The sequence below is a fragment of the Thermobia domestica genome, chromosome 1 (assembly GCF_964235325.1).
Source record: "Thermobia domestica chromosome 1, izTheDome1.hap1.1, whole genome shotgun sequence".
NCBI lineage: Eukaryota > Metazoa > Arthropoda > Insecta > Zygentoma > Lepismatidae > Thermobia > Thermobia domestica.
Window position 1 is genome coordinate 270190770 of NC_137454.1, and position 18820 is coordinate 270209589.

At 35.7% G+C, this 18820-nt stretch overlaps 1 protein-coding gene across 1 annotated transcript in view; it reads right to left on the reverse strand.

Moving 5' to 3' along the window:
- Positions 1-18820, reverse strand: part of LOC145661049 (vesicular acetylcholine transporter-like) — a 2637391-nt gene that overhangs the window by 1665495 nt on the left and 953076 nt on the right. The window lies entirely within an intron of this gene.

Below are 18820 nucleotides of genomic sequence, written 5' to 3' on the forward strand. Positions count from 1 at the left end.
ATCTTGGCATGATTTTTTATCCATTGGAGTGAAGTATTTTATTCTTTTCGCTACAGGTAGTCACTCTTTTCGTATTTTTCGCTGTCTTTCACAGTTAAAGTAACTGGCTATTCTTATTGTTTCTACGAATGATGGATCTTCTCTTTGGCTTCATGTCAAACATGCACACGTAATGAAAAGACGCTGTCGATAATAATAATAATAATAATAATATGAAATATTTCTAGCTAACTATTTTATATATGTAATTTTATATTATTATGTGGAAATAAGTAAGGCTGGCTGGTGCCCCCCCCCTAATTTTTTCGATGCGCCTTATGGGTCCACGCTGTCCATCGTTGGTCCCATCTTACTATCACCTCCTGTTCTCTCGATATAAGTTACCGAAAATTTGCCTAAAGAGTGCTCTGCCGTGACCCCATGACTCCCCATGACAATGACTCTTCGTTCATTTTGCATTGAAACCGCTTATTTTTCTGAGTACTGTGAGTGCTTACTGTCCAACGTTGCTCCCATCACTCTACAATTTCCCGTTCTCTCGATATAAATTGCTAATATTTTGTTTGTAAGGGAGATATGGCGTTACAATCATTACGTTTGACGAGAATTGAGGAAGATATTGCCTTGCCACAAACACCTATTATTATTATTATTATTATTATTATTATTATTATTATTATTATTATTATTATTATTATTATTATTATTATTATTATTATATTATTTTCTTGTTGTTGTTATTGTTATTGTTTTACTTACCACTAATGTTGCCTACCTTTATCTACAATGCAATGTGTTACTAAAAAGCAACTAAAATAACACTCCTCGCCATTCACGCTCCCTAACACGAAATACATGATTTACAGTTCTCTTTGTTAGGGGAAAGCTCATTTATTATATTATTCTTTCAAGTAACACGTTTCACAAGTTACTTCACTTTCAATGTGTAATTCCATATCATCACTAATAATCATCTTGTTCCGATACGAAAATACCCCCCCTTCTGCAGAAAAAAGCCTGACCGTAGCGGAAGGGCGTGAACCTTCTTTAGGCGATTAATCGGGTCCAATATTTCAATAAGTCCCTGCACACAAATATTTCAGTAAAAGAAGAAAAGTTGTTTAAACTTTCTGAATACCTATTTATGGGCGAAATTTGGTTCCCCTGGAAGTTTTTAGTAGTTTGAAGGGCCGCAATTTTGAACATTTTCATCTGATTATTCTGGTTAACGAACTCTCAAGATATTTCAACAATTAATGTTTGTGTCAAGTTTTGTCTCAATCCGCTGAAAATTAGGGTGGTTATGGCATTCACAAGTAGCGTTATATATATATACAGATAAATAGATAAATTGACACACAGAGGAAGAGAGAAAAAGTGTTTAGCTCCCTTCTCGCACGTATGGTGCGTCAGAGCTAAACCGGGCCCCTTTGCAAAACGTATTGACCAGCATAACCTAAACACAAACCTCTTACTTGCTATCGTAGAAACGTGGTCGGGAGGTGTAAGGCATGTAGAAATTGTATTTTTAATAACCATGAGCATGGATTCAAACACTCCTCTTCCATTTTTTTCTCTTTACTTTTTGCAGCTACATCGGAACGTTCAATTTTTATTCTTTACTAATTGCAAATGACGTTTACATTCAAAATATGAGGACTTTTGGTGGCATTTGTTCGGACATTCTTCTCTTTCGAAATGAAGAGAAGAATAAAAGCAATACGCAAAGACAAAAAGTATTATCAGTACTAAACATTACCAATAATAATTGCTACGAAAAACTAAATCCGACCTCTTTTACCATCTCTCATGGGCTGTATGTATTATTAACAAAATTTTTAAAAACGTCCTTGACGGGGATTCGAACTGGCGTCCTTTGCATTTGTGTGCCGGCACCTTAACCACTACACCAAGGTCATGGCGTGGTGAACGTTTGGTTGGCGACGTATTTATTGTATTTGTGTTTTATGTTCCCACTTCGGCAATTTTTCTTTTTTTCTAAGTTTGACAGCTGTTTCTCGCTTTCTCTTTCGGTGTCGTCCTTTATTTACACTATGCACTATTCGTATTCACAGCTTGTGCCCCTCTGCAATGTCTTATTCAGATTAAACTTTTGTTTTTGCTCCTCAGTAAACATTTGATAGATTTAATTCTCACACTCTCCACGGATGGAGCGCAAGAATGCCAGGCTCGAAAAATAGGTGTACATTTACTTTCCTGACAGATAATACCTTTCTTGAGAACAACACCGATTGATTTCCTCGCTCGTAGGCAGTTTGTTAGTTGGCAGGTCTTTTGGAGTACCAAAAACAGGGCAGTAAACTACTTGTCTTGTTATTACTATCCTCGGTACAGCCATGGCGTCACCGTTTCGTTACATTACAGAGTCAACACACAACAATGTCATAACACAAAGCGCCAAGACTTGCAGAACGAAAACAGCGAGATCGAACTAAAAACTAACGCATTGCAATCACAACTGACAGATGCAGACTGACAAAACAATGGAGGGAGACAGGTGGCGTGATCCTAGGATGCGGAGGAGTGGAGTGGAGTGGAGCGATAAGGTCGTTCGCCACACCCAGGGGAGTGACATTGTCTGACTTGCTGCCCACCCTGTGTGCACGAGAGTTTCTAACCCGTTGCGCGACTGGAAAGCATTGACTGGGCTGGACGGGTGGACAGTTCTTTTTTTCTTCCTCATTATCAGTTCGTGTGAAAAAAGATTACGGCTATTCCATTTAAATAGGGTCTACTAATTATTTGTCAAATACCAAAAATTCGTAAAAAATGTAAATTTTTCATTATTTTGGAAAATTTCTGGGCTTATGTGCGACCGGAAGATATCAACTGATCTAAACCAAATTAAAACACAATGCTTTTAGGCTCTATTTGAAGACGTTAAAAACTATTACATTACGAAAACATCTAATTCAAAAATATAAAAATATAATTACAAAAATGTTTTTTTTTAATATTTTGTCAAACTTTAGGGTTTATGCGCGACCGGGAGATGTCAACCGATTTTGATAATTGTTTTTTTCTTTGTCTATATAATTTGCAACTTTACAACTTCGAAATAAAAAAATGAGTTTTTTGGCCCACCCTACTGTACAGTCATTAACTCAGATAGATAGCCAGGTTGCCTTGGCAACTGCTATGAATTCTTTCTTACATAGAGATTTAAATTTACTTTGTGTTCATGGATTAGAAGATGAAGGACAGACATATAGCTTGCTTGTTAGCCTAGATAATTATTTTCAGCTAACTGGTGTCAACACTGAAGCACGTCTGTCCTTCATGTCTCGCAAGTTAAAAGGCGGCGTGTTACAATGGTTTAAAGTCATGAGAAGCAAGATTGAAACATATTCAGATATTATAACAGCATTTCAAGCCACATATTTCAACCAAGAAAGATTAGCCGATTTGAGAGCAAACATATTGATGAGCCAATTCAATCCAAAACTACACAAAACCGCGTCGGAGTACTTACTGCACGTAAATGCAGTTTTGGACCCTCCCTTTGAAGAGAGAATCCTGTTAAAGATTCTACCGCTTCAAACTTTCACCTCCTCTTTTCAGAATTACAATAGCCAAGAAACCAGAAACTATTTCATAATTACTCACGCTTGTAACTGAAGTTGAGTATTCATACCAGGATTTGATTAATGTCTCTCAGAGGAGGAGCATTAGTATGCTAGAGGTCACACGTGAACAACACGAGACCATTCAGCAGCAACGGAATAATCATGTTCACAGACAAAACTGTGGTTCTTACACTAGAAATGCAAGAGGTCGCTTAGAAGGGAATGAACGAAATTCCAAAGCAAATGAAGAAACCTCAAGAGTTCGTGGCCGAAATACTGAAAATCAATCCATCAGAAATAACAGACACAATTCTCAAAACACAAGAGCACAAAGGGGTACACGGGGTATAAATTCAAGGAATTTTTACAGCCGAAGTAATAGTAATAGTAACAGGAACACACAGTGGCGGTGATTGGACGTTAAAAGTGGGGGGGCAAGGCATGATTTGAATATTTGTATATCAATGTTAGTTTACCTGGTTGATGCTAACATTTTGTTTGTCGAAAGGTTGTATAACTAATAGGATACTATATTTTTCAGTTAAAATACTGTATATTCTATTTCATATTTTATTAAGGAAATTGACAAGAGCCACGGAAGTAGGTACTAGCTCTTTGTATTCTTAAACAACGAAAGTGAAGAAGAGATTTGATTTTTTGCTCATGAATAGAGACCGGATGTTTAGGCACTAAAAACCTGGAAAATAGGCAGGCAAATAGGCACTTAAAATTTAAAAAATATGCAGTAAAATAGGCACTAAAATGTAACTCGAAATAATGAAGATAAATACTCAATACCATTAAAAAGTAGATTCAAGTCATAGATAATGTTCAAAGAATATAGAAACATACTTGTTTGTTAAATAATATTTTGTTTTACTGTATATACAAAAACAAGGCATGTTATGCATTGCACATACTGGGTGAATCTGAAAGATGTGCACATACTTCGGGAGGTGATTCGTGACATGAAAAGAAGACAAAAAGTGCTGTTGCATGTTGTCGAATTCTGCGTCGTGTTCGAGTGACAGGGGTGCCAAATTGGAATCGAAATCGAATCCTGACAATCGGAACGGGACATAAAGATGCGCACATACTTCAAATGATGATTCGTGAAATTCAAGAGGACTTTTATCTTCTTTTCATGTCACGAATCACCTCCCGAAGTATGTGAATATCTTTGTTCATCCTGTATATATATTGTAATGAACGACGAGCTTGTGTTTACAAACACATAATATAAGTAAATATGTGTGTATTATGCTACGTAAATTATGTATTTTCCCAATGAAGGCTTATTTTGAAGAAAATGCATAGAATAGGCAATATTAGGCAATAAAGCAATTATTTAGGCAGTAAAGGTCGAAAAAGGCAAAATAGGCAAAATAAAATTGGCTTAAATCGAAACTATAATCCCCCATATAAACTATAAAACGTTATTTTTGATCATATCTTTAATATTAAAGAATAGGCATTTTGCCTAACATCCGGTCTCTACTCATGAACATCTTAAAATGCTGTCTGAAAAATTGTGTGATCAGATTATTTAACAACAAACTTGCAAAACAAATAAATAGAAAGGATAATACAGGGTTAACCTAAAAGAAATAGACAAGTTATGCTATGTATAAAATTTTTTTGAACAAAAAGATTTTACCTGTGGTACATGCATACTTACTTGAGGTTTTGCGGCTGACAGTTTTTCGTTTGTTTCAATGAAGGGTGTGTGACGTAAGCGGCCCTGCCCTCGATCTTGACATTGACGTGGCTTGGAGGAATATGGCGAGTCAAGTTGAGAAGGCTGTGTTACAAGACAAATTTAGTTACTGTAGTGCAACGTCATTTTAGGACAAAGTATGGGAAAGAACCACCCACACGACAGTCCATTTATGGCTGGGTGCATAAATTTGAAGAAATAGGTTGTCTGTGTAAGAAGAAATCCACGGGAAGACTTCCAGTGTCAAATGAAACAGTTGAGCGCGTTCGTGCGAGCTACGCTCGTAGCCCGAGGAAATCAACGACACGTGCAGAAAAAAAACTTGATAGAGACTCAGAAAGGTTAACGTGTTTTGTGCTGTATCGCTTAAAAAGATGTATGGACCGTTCTTTTTCAAGAAAAAACTGTTACTTCAAGAACGTACCTGCACATGTTGCAACTTTGGTTGATGCCACAACTTGAAGAAGATAGTGACAATTTTATATTTGTGCAGGATGGAACCCCACCTTACTGGCATTCCGATGTAAGGGGTTATCTTGACGAAGTTCTTCCTAGGCGGTGGATTGGCCATTCAACTGATGAGAACATGGCTATGACTCAATGGCCACCATGAAGTCCAGACCTTATACCGTGTGATTACTTTCTGTGGGGTTTCAGAAAAGATAATGTGTATGTTCCCTCCCCTCCCTCAGTCTGACGGAAATGAAAGAACGAATCAGAGATGCTGTTGCATTGGTGGACAGTCAGACTTTGATGCCTGTTTGGGAAGAATTGGACTACAGACTAGATGTTTGCCGTGTACCGAAAGGATCACACATAGAACATCTGTAGTTGTATCACAGCCACTTCGAGAAGTAACCTACAACTCACGTAAGTGACGTTACCATGTAATTAAATCTCTTCATTTGGGGGACCACTAAAGTTGTCTATTTCTTTTAGGCTAACCCTGTATTACTCAGTAATGAATAATGAGGCTTGTTTTGCAAAAGTTACATAGAAACTTTAATGAATTAGAGATTAATGAACAACTTATATTTTTAATTCCACACAAGGTATTAAATGTATGTTATTACTCTAGAAAGACAGTAAGCTTCCCGAAACATTTTCGTTGCCATTAGGTGCAGTTTTCACTTTCTTGGAATACATCTAAACTCAACAATACTTAGAATCAATCCACACTCCAGTTATACAAAATAATCCTGAAACCTAGAATTATGTTGAATTAAGTAAATTTAATTGTATATACTCTCGTACACCCCTAAACACACCACTTCACTCGTATATTACACTGTAAAACAATGAAAAAGATAGTAACTCTTTCTTATTGCTCTGTTTTTAATCAATATTCCTTGCTATTAGAAAAAAAGAAAGTACATTTTAGTCAATTTTTATGCAATTAAAGAATAACTTGTGAAAAGCGGCTGACTAACATTGTAAGAAGAAATGAAGTACGCTGGAATCATTGTGCTCCAATACGTTAAATTTTGGACCATTTTCAGTGGCAATTAAAACGCAATTCCTGTAGCTTTCTTAACACAACGGGAAGAGAACTAACCAATACGTACTCATGCAACGGCAAATATATGGCATCATTCTTTTCTATGAGCCAGTAATATATATACAATAACTTTACATTTCCAAATGAAACTATATACATCAATGGGTCACTTCAAAAAAGTGGGAGGACAACTGCCCCCCTTTGCCCCCCCTAATCGCCGCCCATGGGAACACATATGATGACACAGAACAAATTCAAGTATTAGAAACATATGATAGCAGACAAACTTCCAACACTTAGACAGCACAAGTAAATACAACCAGTGCAAGGGAAAACAATCTCAAAGAACAATTAGCATTTCCAGCATGTACTGAGGAAGAGTTGATACTTGACATCCGAAATTAAAAACCCACTATTCAACTAGTGGTCCAATCTCAGTGCGTGCTCGATGACAGTCAAAACAGTAATAATAATAGTAGTATGACACACAATGGAAAAGAAATTTCATTGAAAATTTTAGAATATAGGTGATTAGAAGGAAAAGAAAATTGTGTTGCTTGTGAAAAGATAATAGCAAAGAAACATTTTGAACAAAGTAGTGACACAGAAAATAACTCACCTAAATTAGTATTAAAAGACGGTAAAAGAGTATTAATTAGTAAACCAGTATTTGTAGAATCATATGGGATATTTGATCATTTGCTTGATATTCGGGACGAGCCTGTGACTCGAAACAATATTCTTCATTTATCTGAAATTAATGTGATCATTTATGCAGTCAATCAATGCATTGCTGGACAGTGGATTATCGATCTCAGCCTTGAGTGAAAACCTTTGGAATAAAGTTAAAGACTGGAACCCCTCACCACCTTCTTTGAAAATTAGCAATATGAAAGTTACTTTTGCGTTTAGTAGAAAGGAAGTTGTTATATTGTGGCAAACGCTATTAGCATTGTACATTAATGGGAAACTATTTCATACAGTAGGGATCATAGCGAAAAACCTAATTGGTGATTTAATCCTTGGATCTCAGTTTTTTGTAGAAGCACATGCTGTGTTAAATTATTCTAGAGAATTATTAGTACTGCTCAGGCCACATACTGTAGAAACAAATTTTCGTGACGTAGAAGTACATAACCAAGATTTAGTATTGCGATATATATAGGAAACAATTAATTGTAAGGATGATAATGCAATTACGGAATAGAATTTTAAGAAATTAGAGAGACATGATGAATTGTAGCTAATGGCAGTTCAAGGGAGCGACTAAATGAGACTGACCCCAAGCCACAGTTGGAGCTTAGGAAGTTTGCAACAACCAAAGAACTGCAAGAAAGAGTATTCTCACCCTCAAAATAGTTACAAGTGGATACGAAAAGCACTGTAGAAGGAATCCACGAACATATAAACGCTGATGTAGAACTTAATAATGATCAAAAGGCCATGTTGGTTTCTTTGTTAATTAAATATCGTGATATTTTTGACGAGAGACCTGGAACAATTAAAGATTATGAACATTGTATTGAAATAACTGATCCCACACCCATTAGGTCAAAAATGTACATTTTTCCCATAAAATTTCAGAATCAAATTCGAAGTTAAATTCACATATGACTCACATGTAGGATAATCAAGGAATCACCCAGTAGCTATACTCACCCACTTGTTGTCTAGAAACCAAATGGGAAGATTCAATTATGTTTGGATGGGAGAAGGCTTTCTCAAGTTCTAAAAAGGGGAAAGGATCAACCATTGGTCCCCCTTGACATCTTGCAATCACTTAGTAATAAGAATTATTTCAGTAAACTCGATATAGTTGAATTCTTTGTAAACGTGAAAGTCAGGGGAAAAGACCAACAATGTTTACGCTTCGTATATGAAGGTATATCATACTGTTTCATGAAACTGCCTTTTGGAACAAAGACAAGTCTGTAATCGTGCCTCAGCGCACTTGATCAAATTCTTGGAAATGATGTCAAATCATTCTGTAATACTTATGTTAATGGTACTATTATATCATCTATTAGCTTCGAAGAGAACCTCATTGATTTGGACCAGATGTTGACATTATTGAGAAAAGGAGAAGTTACACTCAGGCTTAAAAAGTGTGAGTTCGCACAAACAAAAATTAAGATACTTGGTTTTGAATTGCCCCAGGAGGGAATTGGAAAGGATGACGATAAAAATAAAGTAATTCATTCTAGACCACCTAAGAATGTAAAAGAGTTACGTAAGCTGTTAGGTTATTTAAGATTTTACAGATTTTCAGTGTGAAATATTCGCATATCTTGAATCCTCTTTATGAGTTGCTCAAGAAAAATGTTAAGTTTAAATGGAGTTCACAGCATCAGGAAGCTCTAAATAAAATTAAAGAAGTATTTCAAGATAAAGTAGTACTTAGAAAGCCACTACCTAATAAAGAATTTATTTTAGAAGTCGATGCCTCCGATCGAGCGATTTCCAATTTTTTGTATCAAATAGATGATGGAGAGAAGTGGTTAGGGTCAATATTCACCATTTATTAGACATATAGACGAGCAAAGTTTGCAGAAGGTAAGCCCAGCAGCATGGGAAAACGGAAGCATTTGTAATGCTGTAGCCAAGCGCATATCCCAGTTTCCTGTTCCGCATAAATTAATTGCAAAATAAGATAAATGCATTTCAGAAGATTTATCCAAAGTTTTGCAGTTCTACTTATTGATTCCAAGTTTTTCATACTGTTGTTTATTTTTACCACAAGCTTCAATAACTTCTGTTTCCTTTAACACATCTTCTTGACTTATCTCTTGTTAGTAAGTAGTTTGTGAAACTTCTCCAATGTTGTAAAGCTGTCTTTCACCTCCTCGTAACGTTCTCTCAACACATTTATGATTGCAGATACTGTAAATGTGTACGCTTGGACACATCTTGCATATGAATGGCTTTTGAACATGTTTTGCACTGTATTTTTACCATACACAGTAGCCATAAACATTCAAGAGTCCCATTATTCCCATATCTTCCATTATTAGTCCCAAGGAGCCCATAAATGACATTAAAGGGTGAAAGCCACATAGCTTTAATACTATCTTTGCCATTTCACCGCCAGTTTCAGCCTAAGCTACGATTTCTGAAGCCTTCAAGAATAAAGGTTTGTCAAATGTTACTATTCAGGACTGGCTATGCTTTCTACTCTGTTCTGCAGCAAAACACAGCTGTAAAATTGTGGATGTATTAGAAGCATCAATGTTAATAAAAGGAACAGCCATGACATATGTTGAGTCGCATTTCTTCTTTCTGCTACTAATAATGTGCATAAAACCATTCAATCCTGGTTGGACGTTGATAGACAAAACATGGTTGTAGGTGTTAAATCTAAAATATGAACCTCAGCTTTCAATTCATTGTAGTTTTTTTGCAGCAATACTACTTAATCCCCGGCGAGAATTAATCCTTGGATAAGAGTGTACCCTAATACATTCAGTATGAAACATTCCACAATACTATTAAATAGAAGATAAAATTGAACAGGCTTTGAACATTGAAGAGTCACATTGAAATAAAAGGTACGTCCAAAATCATTACTTACCAAAAATTCTATTTCAGTAAAGATATTAATTAAACATGGGTTGTCCTAATCAACACAAATGGGATCAAAATAAGAGATCACAACCACTTACGATGTAAACCGTACGAAATTCTCAATTGTTATTTTGATATATTAAAGTCGACTAAATAATTCGCAGGGGGCGGCTTTCGAGCGCCAGTGTGAGGTACGGGTGAGCACGCACTTCGCTCTCTTAATGTGCCCTTTTACACGTTCTCATTCCTCTAAGTATATTAATATATGCACCGTTTTAAAGCTAAAGGTGTGCTCTACAACCTCTATTTGAAACTTTTCTTCAAATTATCGAATACACAAAAGTAGAAATATAAAAACCGAAAAAAAGTGTTCTTAAAAATGTAAAATTTTACATATTTCTACGAATATCTCTTAAAGTATTAGACCTAGCGCAAATTGTTAAGAATAATTTGTTTTATATCGTGATTCAAGGAAGAAAAGTTTAAATAGAGTTTGAAGATCGGATTAATAATAACGGAGATATGAGCGATAATCGAAAACCTTGTAAATTTGACGTTAAAGAGGGGGTGGAGGGGAAAGCACAAGGGGGAGAGGTGGGGACTTGTGGGAAAATACATCTCTAGTTGGGTTCTAATAACTGGCAAAAATTGAGCTTGTCTCGAATTTTTCCCGACAAACAGATTTTTTCGTTTAATTTCCTGGGCTAATCGTGCTCGTGTTTTTCGCGGGACGCCCCAGTAAATTTGCCTCAAACGTGTCCCAAAGTTTTGGGGCTATGTGCCTTTAAAAGTTCATTTTTTCATGTTTGCGGCAGCCTATAACTCGAAAGGAAGCATTTGTAGTATGGAAGGAAGGTAAGTCATAAATATGTCTGAAACATTGTTGTTTCATTGTGAAATTGTTTCTAAGTTCTTCCACTCTCACTAGAAATAATAATATTTTCCTTCGCCATTTCCATCACGTTCCATATAACTGTTCATTCAAAATTTGTAAAAAAAAAACTTTTATTTTTTATATTTGTATTTATATTTTGTTAAAATATTAATATGACGCATACATAATCCAAAGTCTTTTTCCAAGAGAAAGGGCGCTACTATGTATTGTGATGAAGACAAATCCTACTTATAGTTTCTGTTAAAGCATCCGAAGGTCTAATTTTCGTATTGTCCAGGAGCTGACACCTTTTTCCCCTTCTTTTCGTTCCAAAGTATCTCTTGTAAGGCAATTCATGCTTACGGAGGGTCTAAGAAATTTCTTTCCATTCTTCTTAACTTCTGTATGCTTATTTGCATTTTAATAGAACATAATATTGGGGTCTCAAATATTCAGTAATAATAATAATAATAATAATAATAATAATAATAATAATAATAATAATAATAATAATAATAATAATAATAATAATAATGTAGAAGACAAATTCCTACCGTTAGGCAAAAGTTACAAAATAGTCGGGATTGGAGAGAAGTGTCAGGACCATCACAACATACCCTCTGCGTATGACCCTCCAACTACCTAAATGTTAAACTGAGTGTTTTCAGGCAAATTTCAAGTAGAAAGCAGGGCTTCTGGACTCACAAGTGCAATAAGAAAATGTGCTTTTAAGTAATGGTTATGCTGCTTAAGCTACAGAAGACGTCGATGATCAGAATGAAAGAAACTTTGGAATAAAGAAAGTGGGAAGAAGCGGAACCCAGAGAAAACGTACATACGCGGCGTTTGTGCAGCAGAATGTCCACAGACATTAGCTGGGTGAAACAGAGTAATCCATTAAATTCACAACATTTCAGTAATAATAATAATAATAATAATAATAATAATAATAATAATAATAATAATAATAATAATAATAATAATAATAAAGGTTGTGTTTTAGTGGGCAAAGTGTGCCAGTTTTTTTTTCAGAATTTTTAGTCAACACCTTCATGTACCGCATCGAGATTTTATGGAAAACTGTATGCAACCAGCATTACACGGCACAATATTTCACGTCTTTGGCTATGTAAAACCATATATTCCAGTGTTTTTTAGGTTCAGACTTAGAGGTAGCTTGAACTATACCTAATTCACCTTTCCAAAGCCCACCTATGTGCAGTTGTTCGCTTAAATTGGCCAAATTCCAACGCTTAAGGCAAGAAAATTGCGTTTTTATATTTTTATGTACAAAAATTGATTTTTTTTGTTTAGCCTAAGAGTAGAGTTTATTTACTTATTTATTTATGTATTTATTTATCGTTTGCTGTAATGCAATTTATTATCAACATTCCCCATCATTTATTCTTTGTCCAAAATAAGCCAGAACTCATCACGAGGAGGTGACCGCACTTCGAGATTTACCCACTTATAGTTCCGTCGTCTCACTCTGTCCAATTTTCTGCCATGGCCTTACTTGCTTGCGTCATCACTCGCTTTGCTTTTCTATTTGGCATTTCCTTGCTAGAAATCAAGGCACTTCGTGTGAATCTTTCGTGACTTGCCGGCCAACACACTGATAGGGAAGCTTGCGTCAGCAAACGCACCATTCTCTCTACTGCTTGGGTATGGCATGGAAACACTGTTATTTCTTCCCTGGGCAGTTTCACTAATCGCTAGAGCAGCAATTCAGGATACAGGATTCATTTGAACGGAGTGCAAAAACCTTGCTATTAAAAATTAAGATTATGAATCAAAAGAGTAAATTCAGCGCAGCTGTTAAAGAAAATGACGGCATAGCCGGAAAATCTGTTAGAAGAGTCTTCTTCGATGGAAGAAAAGACCAGACCCTAACGCAAGCGAAAAAAGGAAAACATGGGTATCGACGGGAGATCGAAGAAGAACACTTAACAGTAGTGGAAGAACCAGGCTCAACATATTCGGGCAACGTCGTGCCGAAGTCTGGTATTGGAGAGGACATCTCCGCGTCTATGTACGAATTTCTGGATGAAAACTGAACTGATCTATCAACAATGGTAGCAGCTGGCTATGGCACAAATCAACAACAACATGGGAAGATTTAAAGGGTCTCTACATTGTTCAAAAAAAAACAAAATCGAGAACTTCAATCGAGAAGAACGTATTTGCCTTGGTCAGGGAAATGAACTACAGCTTCGTTACTTAATAAGACATCTCGACGGGGAGCATCGGGTCCAAAAACACTATCGGAACCCATCCGAAGAAAGCTCGACAAATGCGAGGAAGCGCCCTTGGTAAAATACCAAGCAATAATTCTCGACTGCTTGGATGAATTCGCAAAAGTTGAAGATATCAATGCGGACCAACAATATTTACTAGCAATCTGCAGAGCAATCCACTCAGGATACTGTTCTTCAAACTTGGCGAACAAGAAATCCAGTCTAGTGGCCCAGTCACGTTGGAACAACAAGGCATGTCGCATTCTTCGCTTGTACATTAGCACAGCGAGATCTTGCGAAATATTCATGTGTCTTGTGGAATATATCGTCATGGTGTATCCCAGGGTCTGGTTTGCCATCCAGCAGAAGCCATAATGCTGTGAAGGACCGCATTTATGGACCGCATTTATGGAATTTAGGACAGATAGCCTAATTTCTACCCACGCACCTAAGCAGATAGTATTCTCTGTATTTCCCAATAATTCGCAGTTCTTAAAAGTAAATTTTGACGAGCACGATTACTACGATATGGCGGAGTGAATTACCTTGTCTCCAGCAGAACCTCCGTTCACCAAGATACTTTCCAGCGATGAGATTGAAGAAAATATTTAGTCAGCTGCAATGCTCGCAGAAGAAATAACTTCATTACCGTGCCATACGCAAGCAGTAGAGTGAATGATGGGTTTGGTGACGCAAGCTTATCTATCCGTGTGTAGGCTGGCAGGTTGTGAAGGATAAATACGCTGTGCCTTGGTTTCTAGCAAGGGGATGCCAATATTCGTATGGAAATAATACTATGCCATCTAGAAAAATAAAGTAAGTATGTGAGGACGCAAGCAAGTTAGGCCACGGCAGAAAACTACAAAAACGGAAGGGCGGAACTTAAGGTGGATGGAATTCGAAGTGCAGTCACCTATTTGTGATGAGCTCTGGGTTGTTTTGGATAAAGGCTAAATGATCGTGAATGTTGATAATGAATTGCATTAGAGCAAAGGATAAATAAATACATAAATAAATATGTAAGTAAATTCTACTCTAAGCCTAAACATAAATAAATAAATTTTTTGTACACTCCGTATCAGAAAAATTGCGACAAATAACGCCGGGCAGTTACACCACCCAATATACACATTCTTATCTCATAATCGTGTCAGGTAAAGAGACCCCCTCTCTCTCCTCCTTTCTTGTCTCCCATACTAAAATTAGCTAACAACAGGAGCGCAATTCTAATTTGAAACTACACATGCATTAGCTTCGATAAAATAAAATAACGAAACCGAGACGAAACAAGACTCATAAGTTGATGTAGGCAGAAACAGAAACACACACAATGAAAAATTGAAACCAATGAATCTCTATTACACAGAGATTCAGAAATGAGGCAGAGAGGGAGAGAGCGGGAGGAAGAGGAAAAAAGAAAAGGGAGAACCGATAATACTGTGGAATTCAAACGCAGTAAGAACAGAACCAAACAATATAAGGTTCCGTTTCCAGGAGTCCAACAGTAGTATAGAAGTAAGGTTTGTTTTTATATATGTTTTCAGAACTATTCGAATATATAAAGGACGCTTTAAACATTTATTATTTCAATTTAATAATGGATAGTATATTCAATTTCCAGTAGAACTGTATATCTCTGAGACACAACTACGATACTGTCAAAACTTTAACATGCATGCTTTGTTTCCGCGTGATTCGATTGCAAATTCGGTAGTGTTCATTGGACGTACTGATCCAAAACAGATTCTAATATACCCGATAGATAGCGTTCATCATATCCTCCATTTAAGACTACTAACACAAACCGAACAAAAAAAAGACAGAAACGTAAAGAAAAGGAAAGAAAGAAAGAGAAAATTGAAGAGTGCTAATTTACTGTTAAATTTCTATCCTATATTAGTCCAAACTGTATCGTAATGAAAAGTTCCAAATTGTTCGAAAGCAAAGGTTAATATTCCTCATAGATGTAACAAGTTTGAAATTTCATCGAGAATAAAACACATTGAATTCTATTATGGGAACTATTTTTGTGACGAACTAGTATAAATAAAATTTTGTTTTCAAATAACCAAAGAAGTTACCATTTTCTAGTGTTTTGCGAAGATGTATCTGTTCCGAACACTCAGCATTGATTTAATTTCTCTTCGGATATAACGCAATTTGCACAGATAGAATGAACACGCTAAGAGCTCAAACGCATCATTGTGTCAGTTGGATGATGTAGACTACCACTGGGTCGAGGATTCAAATCCATACTAATCTGGTAATTCGACTAAGACAAGGTAACCCAGACAATAGAAAAAAGATTTTATTTATTTACAACGACTCACCAAAGGTGGTCGTTAACCCTGGTTCCGTTAATATGAGTATATCTTTAGTGGCAATAATCGTTTACACCTTAAAATATCTTCTGAAGTTATATTCACTAGTATGCTCACCTTTTCTACTGAAATTACAAGTCCATGATGAATATTAAATAATTTATTCTTTGATTCCCTTTTAACGTATATTCACACAAACTGTTTTGCAATCAAACATGTTAAGTGAGTATATAAACAACGACATAGCAACCAACTAGACAATAATGTATATTTCTTATATTAGAACATTCTTCTTTTGTTATTTAATTAACATAATAATAGGTATAGTGCTTGTGTAAAAGCACTTTCTGCCCGAGATATATGTAATTGTAATTAGGAACCGATACAAAGTATCTCGTTATATAAAATGTCGCCCGATAAAGGGACTAAATATAAAAGTTACATGGGAGCTTGACTTTTATATTTAAGAACCACTGGTCCGTTTATAATAATGACATGATAATAATTGTGTTCTTTACATTTTGATCGCCCTCCATATATCACTTTGTTCAATTACTTTATATAAATACATTTATAATAAAACTTTTATTCCATTATTATTTATCTTTTATCATAAAAATGTCGTCGCTTACTAATACAATCAACGAAGGATGCGAAATCAAAAGCGTAAGAGATAATTACATTCTAAAACATAAATTACAATAATTAATAGTTTCATTCATTATTAAAAACGGTCATGTTAAAAAAAATATTTGATCTTTCCAGGGCGCATTATATAGTAATTACGTTAGATGATATTTTAGAGTATACATCATATCAATAAGGCGTCATGATACAAAAGAATCTTATTCGAGTATCATATAAGGTGACACATGAGTACAGTCGTCGGATAATTAGCTTAATAGAATGAACCTTATACTGAACATAATCTTTGACAATAAAGTTTCAACACAAATCAATATAATATAAATAACCTTTGTTTTTAATCAATAACAACACAACGATTCACCAAAGGTAGATATAATAACCTATGCTCGAGTGAGCGAAAAGAAGGAATTAAATTTATCTTCACACATAAATATTCATAAGAATCATTAGCTGATATGGGTTTAACCCCTTACACATCAACTGCAGTCAGTTTAAATTCGTACTCGTATATGGTTCCAATAAAGTACATTGTACCGCACAATCATGATTATGTCCCGCATTGTTATTCTGTACAGGAATTGTGTCATTATTTTGATTTTGATACAAAGTGCCATCTCTTGAACTACGGTTACGTCTATCAATGTAGTTTACAGTATTTCTAGAATTTCGCCATGTATTTCGTCTGTTTTTGAATCTACTTTGGTTAAATGGTCTGACATAATTATTGTCACGATTAGTTAGGTTAGGTGAGTTCCCATCATATCTTTGCCTATTCTGATTGTTCTGATTGTTTAAATTTACTCGATTTAGGTTATGTTCCGTATCGTCTACATTACGGATATTTAGATTCCGGACTGGTACTGATCTAAAGTTATCTGAATTGTTTTTAATTTTGCCTACTCCCGCTTGATGATTCTGTGCCTGGTATTGAGTTTCATAACATTGAACAAGCATCAACAGGTGGTTGAAACTCATGCATTGCGTAGAAAACAAGATTTGTTGTAATTTAAATGGTAGTAGATTTCGAATAGATGCAATCACTCTAGATTCAGATTGCAGTGGATTTACGATTTTTAATTCATTATACGTATTCATAACAAAATCAACAACATATTTGTGCACGCGAGGATTAAAAGGTTGGTTTCTAATCGTAGCATCTCTGTTTGCAAGTAAAAAGTCGTTTTCGTAATTTGCGATCAACGCTGCTTTGAATTCCTCATATGTATTGACGTGATCCCGTACTGCCTTAAACCATAAAGAACACGGTGGAAGTAATAAATGAGGGATTAGTTTCATATATTGAGATTTATCTATACACATTATACTGCATTCATCCTGAAATTTTTCTAGGAAAGAAGTAGCATTTTCATTACATCTACCACTAAACTTACTCATAGCACGTATTTCGCTCATTTTTACACTTAACTTTACATTTCTTTCACCATTTCGTGTTCGTGTTGAGTGACAATTTCTACCTACTGCGTTATGCGTGGTTCCACCATCTCTTTTCCGCCCATCTATATTCCTTTGTTGAACTCTTTCCAAAATAATATCATCATCGGATGGATTACTTGAAGAAGAGATAACGCAAGGTTCACGTCGATCTGCTGCGGGTGAATGCGAGGGCATCTCTTGTGAATGAGGGAACTCCAAACGATCATTAACCATGTTGTTGTTGTATGCGTTGTCTTTAATCTGTAGCGTCCTAATTTCCTCCTTAAGGTAGATATCAATTGTGTATTTGCACGTATTTGGTTAGAATTATCTGTCACCTGAATCTTTTGCTGACGAACAGAAGATTCTATTACTTCAAAATCTTTTTTTACAATATTAATTTCTTGGATTACATGATTGTAATTGTCCTTGCAATCTTCAGCTAATCTTTTTAGCTTCTCGTCGAATTGTAACGTAATGTCTGTCACAGCTTGAATTACTGATTGCTTCGCTTCTTCTGACTTTTGATCTATTTGTTCTAATCGTCTACCCAATTCTTCATACTGTGTTTCTAATCGTCCATTCAATTCTACATACTGTTTACACAATTCTTCAGATTTTTGCTGTAAAGTTTGTTTTAATTCTTCGGACATCTGAGCTAAATTTTGTTCCAGTCGTTGTTCCTGTTGAGCTAAATTTTGTTCCAGTCGTTGTTCCTGTCGCTGTAATGCCATTAGAATTCTATCTTCCAGTGTCAACATTCCAGGTGTAACGGGAGCTATATTCTGCTCATTGTTAACACCATCAACAGTTTCATTCTCTACTGTCTCACCAATCATGATTTTTCTTGTGATTACTCTGCCACTTCTAAGAACGGTTGAGTTCGTATTCATGAACCTTCTTACTGAGGTAAATTCACCCTTACTTTAGACTTCGGGATATG